Here is an 11,181-nt window from a genome sequence, read left to right as displayed (position 1 = left end):
TTTTGATGCCAGATTAACTCATCCAAAAATGCAGGATAAGAGGAAATTTGGTAAGGTCCTTTAGTCTTTCAAGCAACAAGGACTCATAGACAGCGATAGCTTCTTTAGGGAATCTGAGGAGGAAATTATGAATCTTAAAGAAGAACTACTGGAAATGAAATCGCTAGACATCAGTGAAGAAAGCAGGCTTTCTCTTGAAAATGTCAAGAAGCTCATCCAGAGGAACTTCAGTGAAAATCCTCTGGCTTGGTGGGATAGGAACAAGGTCGAAGCTACTTTGAAGGTCAAAGATGAATGCAAATATGAGTATGCTCGATACAAACCTATCCAGATGAACATGGAAGATAAGAAGGATATGTAGATGACAATCAAAGAGCATATCAGTCTTGGACTCATTGAACTTTGAGTCTCTACCTACAGTAGCCCTTGATTTCTGGTAAGAAATCATGGTGAGATTAAGAGAGGTAAACTCAGGTTGGTTATTAACTATCAAGGTATAAACAAAATATTAGAATTTGATGGTTATTACATTCTTAGTAGAGAACACATAATTAATTGCATTAAAGGAACAAGGGTGTTTTCTAAATTCGATTGCAAATCTGGTTTTTATCAGATTAAGATGGAGAGTGAATCAAAAAAATTTACTGCATCCTCCACACCACAGGGACAATATATCTGGAATATGCTTCCAATGGGTTTAGCTAATGCACCCCAAATATTTCAAAGAAAAAAGGATAATCTTTTTAAGGTTTATTTCGAATTTATGTTTGTCTATATCGATGACATACTAATTGGATCTAAAAATATGAAAGAATATATTAAACATCTAGAGATATTTTTTGATGTATGCCACAAAGAATGTCTGGTACTTTCTGAAAACAAAGCTATTATTGCCGTCAATAAAATTAAATTTTTAGGAATTCTTATTGACGAAACAGGGATTGAGTTACAGGACCATATTATGGAGAAAATCCGCAATTTTCCAAACGTACTCAAAGACATGAAGCATTTGCAGAGCTTCGTAGGAGTTGTTAATTTTGCAGGTATCTTCATTAAGGATCTTGCAAGATACAAAAAGGAATTCCGATCACTCTTGAAAGAAATGAAAAGTTCAAAGTGGAAATGGGAAGAAATCTACGCAAAAAGAGTTCGTGAGCTAAAACAAGTTTTGCAGTAACCTACCAAAACTTGCTATACCACAGGACGAGGATGAATTAGTAGTTTATATAGACGCCAATGACTACAGATGGGCAGCAGTGCTCATGAAGAAGAAAACTACAGGGGAATAACCTTGTAGGTACATAGGAGGGTTTTTCTCAGAACAATAAGCCAAAGTTTGGCATATTAACGAGAAAGAATTCTTTTCGGTTTAGAAGGTTTTTAAGAAATGGCCTTAATTTTTAATTGTTAAGGAATTTATTTTAAAAATTGATAATACTAATGTCAAGGCTTTCTTACAAAATAAATTAGAATCGAAAATAGGAAAAGCTCGTATTATCAGATGGCAAGCAGAATGCCAATATTATTGTTATAATATTGTCGTCATAAAATCTCATGTGAATATATTAATGATTTTTGTATCAATAAAGTATAATATAGCCTTGTGCAATCCTATTTATACCAAGTAAAAATTCATGTTCCGTGTATTTATTATGATCATCAAGTGAAAAATCGTGCACGTGCAATTACTATGGTCTACCAAAGAAGTTATTATTTTGATCCAGTCTAAAACCAATGTCCGAACAATTAGTGTACAAGAATAATGTGATGCTTTTACTAACAATATATATATGTACCTTCCTGCATATGAACAATTAGTATGATCAACAAAATTGTGTAGTCCTACTTATATACTGAGTTAAAATTCAAGGAGGTACAATTAGTATGAAAGCATGAATATTCAATGCTTTGTTCAACGAAATATATATGTAATCCTATTTATACCAATTAAAGCTCATGTCCGTGCGATTAGCATGATCAACAAGAAATATATATAATCCTATTTGCAACTAGTTAAAACGTGCCGATATATTTAATACGATCAACAAAAGATGTAATCCCTACTTGTTATATCTTATAGCCCAATGACTTATTAAAAGGCCGACCTTGGCAGCCTAATTACCTGACCCACTTGGCAGTCCACAACCGACCCGGTAACGTGACCCATCCTATCTACCTACTTATATCACATCCACAACCCTAAATCTCACTTTCCCTCTTCTCTATTTTTTCTGCGCCGTCTACTTCTTCTCCTTTCCAAATCCTCTCTGTGATTTTCTTTCTTTTCTTCTCCCAGAGTCATGGCCACTTTCCTAAACCAATCTAATGGTTTTACGAAAGCCACCAAGGTTGTCCTTCTCTACCACTGTTTTCACCCCTTTAAATAGGAGATTCTCCCTTTCGGCTAAAACATGAATCAAGCTGTTTATCTCATTCACCATTCACCAAAGTTCTTTGTGAAATATTGAGTTGGGGTCTTTATGACCGTGTGATACTGAGATTTGAGTGATCGGAGTTGTGGTCGGGTTCTTGGTTTGAGGAATTACCATGAGTCGGTTTATTGTGAAAACGGTGCCTTGTGACCGTATTCCTTTATCGAGATATTGTATCTGGCTACTCTGAGCCTCTTAATCACTATACTTTTGATTTAGTTATTTCATTATTTATTTCATTTGTTATTATCATTTAAGTTGTATAATGGCCTGTAATAATAGGAGTTTTGCCTCCAATTGTTGTAATAGTTGGATAGGATTTTCTGGTGATTTCCACTATACACTACTCAAACTAAATTAATACTCACTTTGATATAAGTATGATCATTGAAGGAGGTAATCCGTACTCAAACTAAATTTATACTTACTTCCATATGATGCTTCTACATACGTATGAACAAAATTAAGGCAGTTATTGATGAAATTACGACAAACACTTGCAAATTAGCTTTCCGTTAAGTTGAAAAGATTTTGAGGATGACGGAGGAATTCAGGTGGCAGATCCATCGGTTCAACGGCATAGAGATATTCCTTCGACGTGGTGGATATGCTAATGAAGCATGGCAGAAATTGGTCTGGAGCCTAGTATGAATATTGTGGCTCGTTTCATTTGCAAAGAAAACATAGATCCGAAACTGACTGTAGATACTCCATCCAATGCCATTGCAGTAGCTACCACAAACAACTAGTGGATCGGAAGATTCTTGCTGAGCTTTGGGGTTTCAAAACTCTCACTTCCATATGAGTATGGTCAACGATGGATGTAATCCGAACTCAAACTAAATTAATACTTACTTCTACATCATGGTTCTACATACGTACAAACAAAATTTATTAGGCTACTTATACCAATTAAACTTGTGTTTGAACTGTTAGTGTGATCATTAAAATGTTCAATCCTACTTATGTGTATAGGAAAAAATACAGTTTCAGTCTTGTAATTTATGAGAGAATGTCATTTTTATCCTACACAAATATGAAAATTAATTTTTACAAGACCAAAATTATCAAAATTATCATATTATAGAATTAAAATTATTAAAATAATTAGTGTTGTCAATAAAATATAAGTGAAAATACTATGGGTGTTTAGGTGTGTATATATGTACACATATATATCCGAAATCCTTGAATAAAGTTAAAAATTAAATCAAATTATTCGCGATTGCATTTGAGATTGATTAATAAATGTATAGTGCGAATATATTAATATAAGACGACTAACACGAATTGTGATCGCATTTTCACATATACGATATCTATAGAAGCGTATTAATCATTGCTATATTCTTGAATATTAACGAGAAATAAGTTGTGTGATTAATTCCTGTAACATATAATGAAGAATTCATGTAAAATAATTCAGGAAACTAATTTACTACTACATACAATACCGTTATTACAAAACTAAAATAAATGGATGCAATTAGTATCATCAACGGATGGATAGTGAAACTTAATTACTTTCATATTAATCTTGGACCACAAAATGTCCAAATACATGAATCAATTGCATATAGTAACAATTACAAGAATAGTTTAATTAACATTTAGAATTTGCTCGAATTAAATTTCAGTAAATCTAAATAAGAGATAAAATCTGTAGACCACATTTATTTTCAGATTCAAAATTCAATTTTGTAAACTCACTCGATTTTAATCATGAGCAAATCCTACGTAAGATATGGATAATCACTAAGTACTTATTCATTATCTTTTAATTTCTCATAATTTTTTTCTCATAATTATCGATGGATTTATTTCATCTCTTATGGTACCTGCACAGTGTAGATTTTTTGACATCGTAAGTATGATTAGTATTTGTAATATCTTTTTACGATAGCTTCACAATAATTAATGATTCTTTTCCTATTTCGTAAATACAATAATCTGGACAGAGCCTTGCTCATGATTTATTTGAATTGTTATATAGTAAATGGATAGGGATAGAGGTGAAGTTATTACTATGCCATGGCTTGATTTGTTCCACATTGTGTGTACGTATGTATGTATAAATAGCCCTCTACACATACTATGTTTCTTCACTTTTCAAATAATTGTTTATGTAATTTCTTTCACATCAATGAAACTTGTTCGTGATTCTCTCTATAACCCACAAATGTTTGAACTTTTTCTTCTAACAAATCTTTTTGAAGAAGAGAAATTAGTCCAAGAATTGAGAAAGGTTTGTCACTCAATGATAGATAGATATTCTAAAACAGTAGATTGTATTTGATACATGTTTTGTTTGATAGAATTCTAACACGTAGCGTTTTTCTATTTTTATCTGTGTGATGAAATTGACTGGTGTTAAAAAAAGTAATGACCAATTAGAATGTCGATCTCCGCATGGAAGCCAGCACAATCCAGCATGACAAACTTTTCAGTTCGGGGCATGATGAATAAGCACCAAGGGAAGGATAAGGTGGTGGTGGCATTGGGTGCCACTGGCATAGGCAAATCGCGCCTGGTGACAGACCTTGCCACCCATTTCGGGCAGAGATCATCAACTCGGACAAAATTCAGGTCTACAAGGGTCTAAACATAGTAACTTTTTTGATTATGGATCTACTACCAGAAATTCAATGCGTAATTTCAGCATTCAATGTGTATTCCTGAATAATCTCATTTTCCAATTATTCAACCATTTCATTTTACCAAGTTCAATGTTAGCCAGATTAGTCAACATTTATATGTTTCGATGCAACAACAAGATGTTATTTGTAACAAGTAGTTTTGTTGGTTGGTTAATTGGTTACATTTTATTCATGAAATGGCTTGGATTGGTATTAGTCTGGATACGGCAAAATCGATCTATTAGATCGAATAAGTACATTCGATCTAATAAGTACCTTCTATCAGAATTGAGAAATTCTATGGCTCGGATATTTAGTATTCTCTTATTTATTACCTGTGTTTACTATTTAGGCAGAATACCGTCACCCATTCTTACTAAGAAACTGAAAGAAACCTCAAAAACGGAAGAAAGGGTGGAAATAAGGTGAGCAGTGAGGAATGCCGCGGCGTGCCATACCATTTGTTCGGAATCATTGATCCCGAGGTGGATTTCATTGTACATGATTTTATGCATCATGCATTGCTGGCTGCTGATGCCATCGTACAAAAGAATTGGTTGCCAATCATTGTTGGAGGGTCCAATTCCTTCATACATAAATTCGTGACTATGATTATGGGATTAGGCGTGCCATTGGGGTCCCCAAGATGGATGAGTTCTTTAGGAGTGAGGGTCTTGTCGATGGTGAAACTAGGGCTAAGCTTCTTAAGGCAGCTATTGATTAAATTAAGATGAACACTTGCAAATTAGCTTGCCATCAAGTTGAAAAGATTTTGAGGATGAGGGAGGAATTCGGGTGGCAGATCCATTGGTTGAACGCCACAGAGGTATTACTTCAACATGGTGGAGATGCAAATGAAGCACGGGAGAAATTGGTGCTGGAACCTAGTACGAACATTGTGGCTCCTTTCATTTGCAAAGAAAACATAGATCCGAAACCGACTGTCGGTACTCCATCCCATGCCAGTGCAGTAGCTACTACAAACAACTAGTGGATCAGAACATTCTTGGTGAGCTTCGGGGTTTCAAAACTCTCAGTTTGGAATGATTACTACTCTTCCTTTATGACGTATATGTTCGTGAATCCCGCGTGAAACAAGGGAATGTGATGTCACGAGAGTCGAATCCCAAAGCTCACTAAGGACTACACAGCGAGATTCTTCTCGATCTTCTTACCAAAAACCCGCGTCATTTAATTTGAGTCAATAATAATTATGTCTGTAATCTTCGTTTCACATTGTATGTTCGAGATATCATTAGTACTTATTTGTAAAATACACGTAACTTTAAGTTATTAATGAATGCAGGTACATTTATTTCTATAAAAGTCCCATGAAGATTGTGTGCAATGACACATGCGCACGGATCTAACTTAAGATACTTCCTAATAAATTTGTCTGAAAGTTTTAATTTTTGTCCGAAAACTTGACATGACATCCACGTTGGATATATTTTGAAGTTTTTTAATCCTATGTGTCATAAGAAATGACTTGATAGTAATATTGGGCTTTTTTTGTGAGATGGCAAGGTGAAATGGCAAAAAATGAATAAACTTTCAAATATTTGTCACAAAATTGATTTAAACCCTAGTCCACCCACTTACTAATTACCAACTATTGCCATTTTAAACTACCTATGTCAATTGTTAATAATTTGCAAGAACTTTTACATATAATACAGAATTTAAAATATAAAATATCTATGCATATATCTAACAAGTATGTAAAAAAAATGTATTCTTTATTTATTTTATATTTTTTTATGAATTTATTGTATCTAAAAATACACATCTATAAAAGAGTTAATATGTATAAAATAATTATTTAGTTAGTTTATATTGAATTTTCTTAATAAAAATATTGTGTGTACATATGTATGTACAGATACCCCCCACACATCCTATGTTTCTTGACATTTCAAACAATTGTCTAGGTACTTTCTTTCACATCAATGTAACTTGTTCGTGATTCTCTCTAGAGCCCACAAATGTTTGAAGTTTTTCTTCAAACAAATCCATTTGAAGAAGAGAAATTAATCCAAAATAGTAGATTGTATTTGGTACATGTTTTGTTTGAGAATTCTAACACGTGGCCTGTTTCTTCTTTTTAGTTGTGTTATGAAATTGACAGGTTTTAAAACAAGTAAAAGTAATTACCACTTAGAATGTCGATCTCCTCCTGGAAGCCTGCACAATCCAGCATGATGAACTTTTGAGTTCGGGGCATGATGAACAAGCACAAAGAGAAGGATAAGGTGGTGGTGGTATTGGGAGCCACTGGCACAGGCAAATCGCACCTGGCGATAGACCTGCTCACCCATTTTGGGACAGAGGTCATCAACTCGGACAAAAATCTTGTCTACTAGGGCCTAGACATAGTAACCAATAAGGTAAGCATTGAAGAATGTCGCGGCGTGCCACACCATTTGCTTTGGATCATTGATCCCGAGGTGGATATCACTGTACAGGATTTTGTGCATCATGCATCGCTGGCTATTGATGCCATCGTACAAAAGAATCGGCTGGCAATCATTGCTGGAGGGTCCAATATCTTCGTACAGCCACTTGTCAATGACGACACTCAGTTTCGCTCCAAGTACGAGTATTGCTTTCTTTGGATGGACGTGTTGATCCCGGTCTTGCATTCATACGTGTCGAAAAGGGTTGATGATATGGTCGATAGCGGGTTGGTGGAGGAGGGTAAGGTACTTTTTGAACCAAAAATTCGTTGCTTTCATTATGGGATTAGACGTGCCATTGGGGTCCCTGAGATGGATGAGTTCTTCAGGAGCGAGGGCCTTGTCGATGGTGAAACTAGAGCTAAGCTTCTTAAGGCAGCTATTAATGAAATTAAGACGAACACTTGCAAATTAGCTTTCTGTCAAGTTGAAAAGATTTTGAGGATGAGGGAGGAATTCGGGTGGCATATGCATCCGTTGAACGCCACAGAGGTAATCCATCGACGTGGTGGAGATGCCAATGAAACATCGGAAAAATTGGTGTTGGTGCCTAGTATAAACATTGTGGCTCGTTTCATTTGCAAAGAAGACATAGATCTAAAACCAACTGTCACTACTCCATCTAATGCCATTGCAGTTGCTACTAAAAACAACTAGTGGATCGGAAGATTTTTGGTGAGCTTCGGGGTTTCAACGATGGATGTAATCCGAACACCAAACTAAATTAATACTTACTCCGTATGAGGATTCTACTTACATACAAACAAAATTTATTATCCGTACTTATACCAATTAAACTCGTGTTCGAGCTGTTAGTGTGATCATTAAAATGTTCAATCCTACTTAGGTGTATAGGAAAAAATACAGTTTCAGTTTTGTAATTTATGAGGGGGTGTCAATTTTTATCCTACACGAATTATGAAAATTAATTTTTACAAAACTAAAATTATCAAAATTATAATATTATAGAATTAAAATTACTAAAATAATTATTGTTATCAATAAAATATAAGTGAAAATACTATTGCTGTTTAGGTGTGTATATATGTACACATATATATCCGGACTTATTGAACAAAGTTGAAAATTAAATCAAATTGTTTGCGATTGTATTTGAAGTTGATGAATAAATGTATAATACAAGTATATTAGTATACGACGACTAGCACGAATTCTGATCGCATGTTAACATTTATGATATCTATAGAAACATATTAATCATTTCTATTTTCTTCAATACGAACGAGGAATAGGTTGTCTCATTAATTTCTAAAACATATAATGAAGAATTCATGTAAAATAATTCAAGAAACTAATTTACTACTGCATGCAATCACGTTATTACAAAACTAAAACAAAATAAAATAAAATAAATAGATGCAATCAGTATCATCAACGGATGGATACTGCAACTTAAATACTTTCATATTAATCATGGACCACAAAATGTCCAAAATCATGAATCAATTGCATATAGTAATTACAAGAATAGTATAACTAACATTCCGACTTTGCTCCAATTAAATTTCAGTAAATCTAAATAAGAGATAAAATCTATAGACCACATTTATTAACGTTCAATTAATATAGATTTTGTCATTATAATATATGTTTTTTCATATATAGTAGGTTGACGAATTAATGAGAATACTTTTTCGGATTCAAAATTCAATTTTGTAAACTCACTCGATATTACTCAAAAGAAAATCCTACGTAAGATATGGATAATCACTAAGTACTTTGTCATTATCTTTTAATTTCTCATAATTTTTTTCTCATTCGACATAGTAAAATTACTCATTATACATACCAAGAATAATTTTTTTACAAAAAATAATTAGCGATGGATTTATTGCATCTCTTATGGTATCTGCACGGTGTAGATTTTTACATCTTAACTATCATTAGTATTTATATTATCTTTTTACGATAGCTTTGCAGCAATTAATGATTTTTTCCTATTTCGTAAATACAATAATTTGGAAAGAGGCTTGCTCATGATTTGACTTGTTATGGAGTAAGTGGATAGGGATAGGAGTGAAGTTATTACTATGCATGCCTTGATTTGTTCCACATTATGTGAACGTATGTAGGTATAAATACCCCCTACACATCCTATGTTTCTTCATGTTTCAAACAATTGTCTAGGTAATTTCTTTCACATCAATGAAACTTGTTCGTGATTCTCTCTAGAGCCCAAAAATATTTGAAGTTTTTCTTCAAACAAATACTTTTGAAGAAGAGAAATTAATCCAAGAATTAAGGAGGGCTTGTTACTCTATGATAGATAGATATACTAAAATAGATTGTATTTGGTACATGTTTTGTTTGTTTTGTTTGAGAGAATTCTAATACGTGGCCTTTCTCTTTTTTTTATTTGTGTGATGAAATTGATAGGTGTTAAAAAAAGTAAAATAATTACCAATAATAATGTCGATCTCCTCCTGGAAGCCAACATAATCCAGCATGACGAACTTTTCAGTTCGGGGCATGATGAACAAGCACCAAGGGAAGGATAAGGTGGCGGTGGTATTGGGGGCCACTGGCACAGGCAAATCGCACCTCGCGATAGACCTGGCCACCCGTTTTGGGGCAACGGTCATCAACTCGAACAAAATTCAGGTCTACAAGGGCCTAGACATAGTAACCAATAAGGTAAGCAATGAAGAATGCTGCGGCGTGCCACACCATTTGCTTGGAATCATTGATCCCGAAGTGGATTTCACTGTACATGATTTTGTGCATCATGCATTGCTGGCTGCTGATGCCATAGTACAAAAGAATCAGTTACCAATCATTGCTGGAGGGTCCAATTCCTTCATACAGGCACTTGTCAATTACGGCACTGAGTTTCCCTCCAAGTACGAGTGTTTGATTTATCTGGATGGACGTGGCAATCCCGGTCTTGCATTCGTATGTGTCGAAAAGGGTTGATCAAATGGTGGATAGCGGGTTGGTGGAGGAGGGTAAGGCATTTTTTGACCCAAAAAATCGTGACTATGATTATGGGATTAGGCGTGCCATTGGGGTCCCCGAGATGGATGTGTTCTTCCGGAGTGAGGGTCTTGTCAATGGTGAAACAAGGGCTAAGCTTCTTAAGGCAGCTATTGATGAAATTAAGATGAACATTTGCGAATTAGCTTGCCATCAAGTTGAAAAGATTTTGAGGATGAGGGAGGAATTCGGGTGGTAGATCCATCGGTTGAACGCCACAGAGGTTTTCCTTCGACGTCGTGGAGATCCTAATGAAGCATGGCAGAAATTGGTGCTGGAGCGTAGTATGAACATTGTGGCTTGTTTCATTTGCAAAGAAAACATATATCCGAAACCGACTGTCGGTACTCCATCCAATGCCAGTGCACTTGCTACTACAAACAACTAGTGGATTGGAAGATTCTTAGTGAGCTTCGGGGTTTCAAAACACTCAGTTTGAAATGATTACTACTCTTCATTTATGGCTTATGTGTTCGTGAATACCGTGTGAAACAAAGGAATGTGATGTCACGAGAGTCGAATCCCAAAGCTCACCAAGGACTACACAGTGAGATTCTTCGCTATCATCTTACCAAATACTCGGGTCATGACATTTGAGTTAATAATAATTTTGTCTGTAATCTCGATTCTACATTGTATGCTCGAGATATCATTAGTACTTAT

The 11,181-nt window shown here is 34.7% G+C and overlaps 2 pseudogenes; both read left to right on the top strand.

Annotated features, from left to right (window-relative positions):
• The first annotated feature begins 7,290 nt into the window (after positions 1 to 7,290).
• On the top strand, positions 7,291 to 8,181 carry LOC105179835 (adenylate isopentenyltransferase 5, chloroplastic pseudogene; annotated as a pseudogene).
• A 1,809-nt stretch (positions 8,182 to 9,990) lies between these two features.
• On the top strand, positions 9,991 to 10,458 carry LOC105179836 (adenylate isopentenyltransferase 5, chloroplastic pseudogene; annotated as a pseudogene).
• Positions 10,459 to 11,181: the final 723 nt, after the last annotated feature.

Source organism: Sesamum indicum, linkage group LG10 (genome assembly GCF_026168435.1).
Source record: "Sesamum indicum cultivar Baizhima isolate 11 linkage group LG10, ASM2616843v1, whole genome shotgun sequence".
In the NCBI taxonomy this organism is placed as follows: Eukaryota; Viridiplantae; Streptophyta; class Magnoliopsida; order Lamiales; family Pedaliaceae; genus Sesamum; species Sesamum indicum.
The sequence above is the reverse complement of the archived record's forward strand: the minus strand, read 5'-3'. Positions and strand labels throughout refer to the sequence as shown.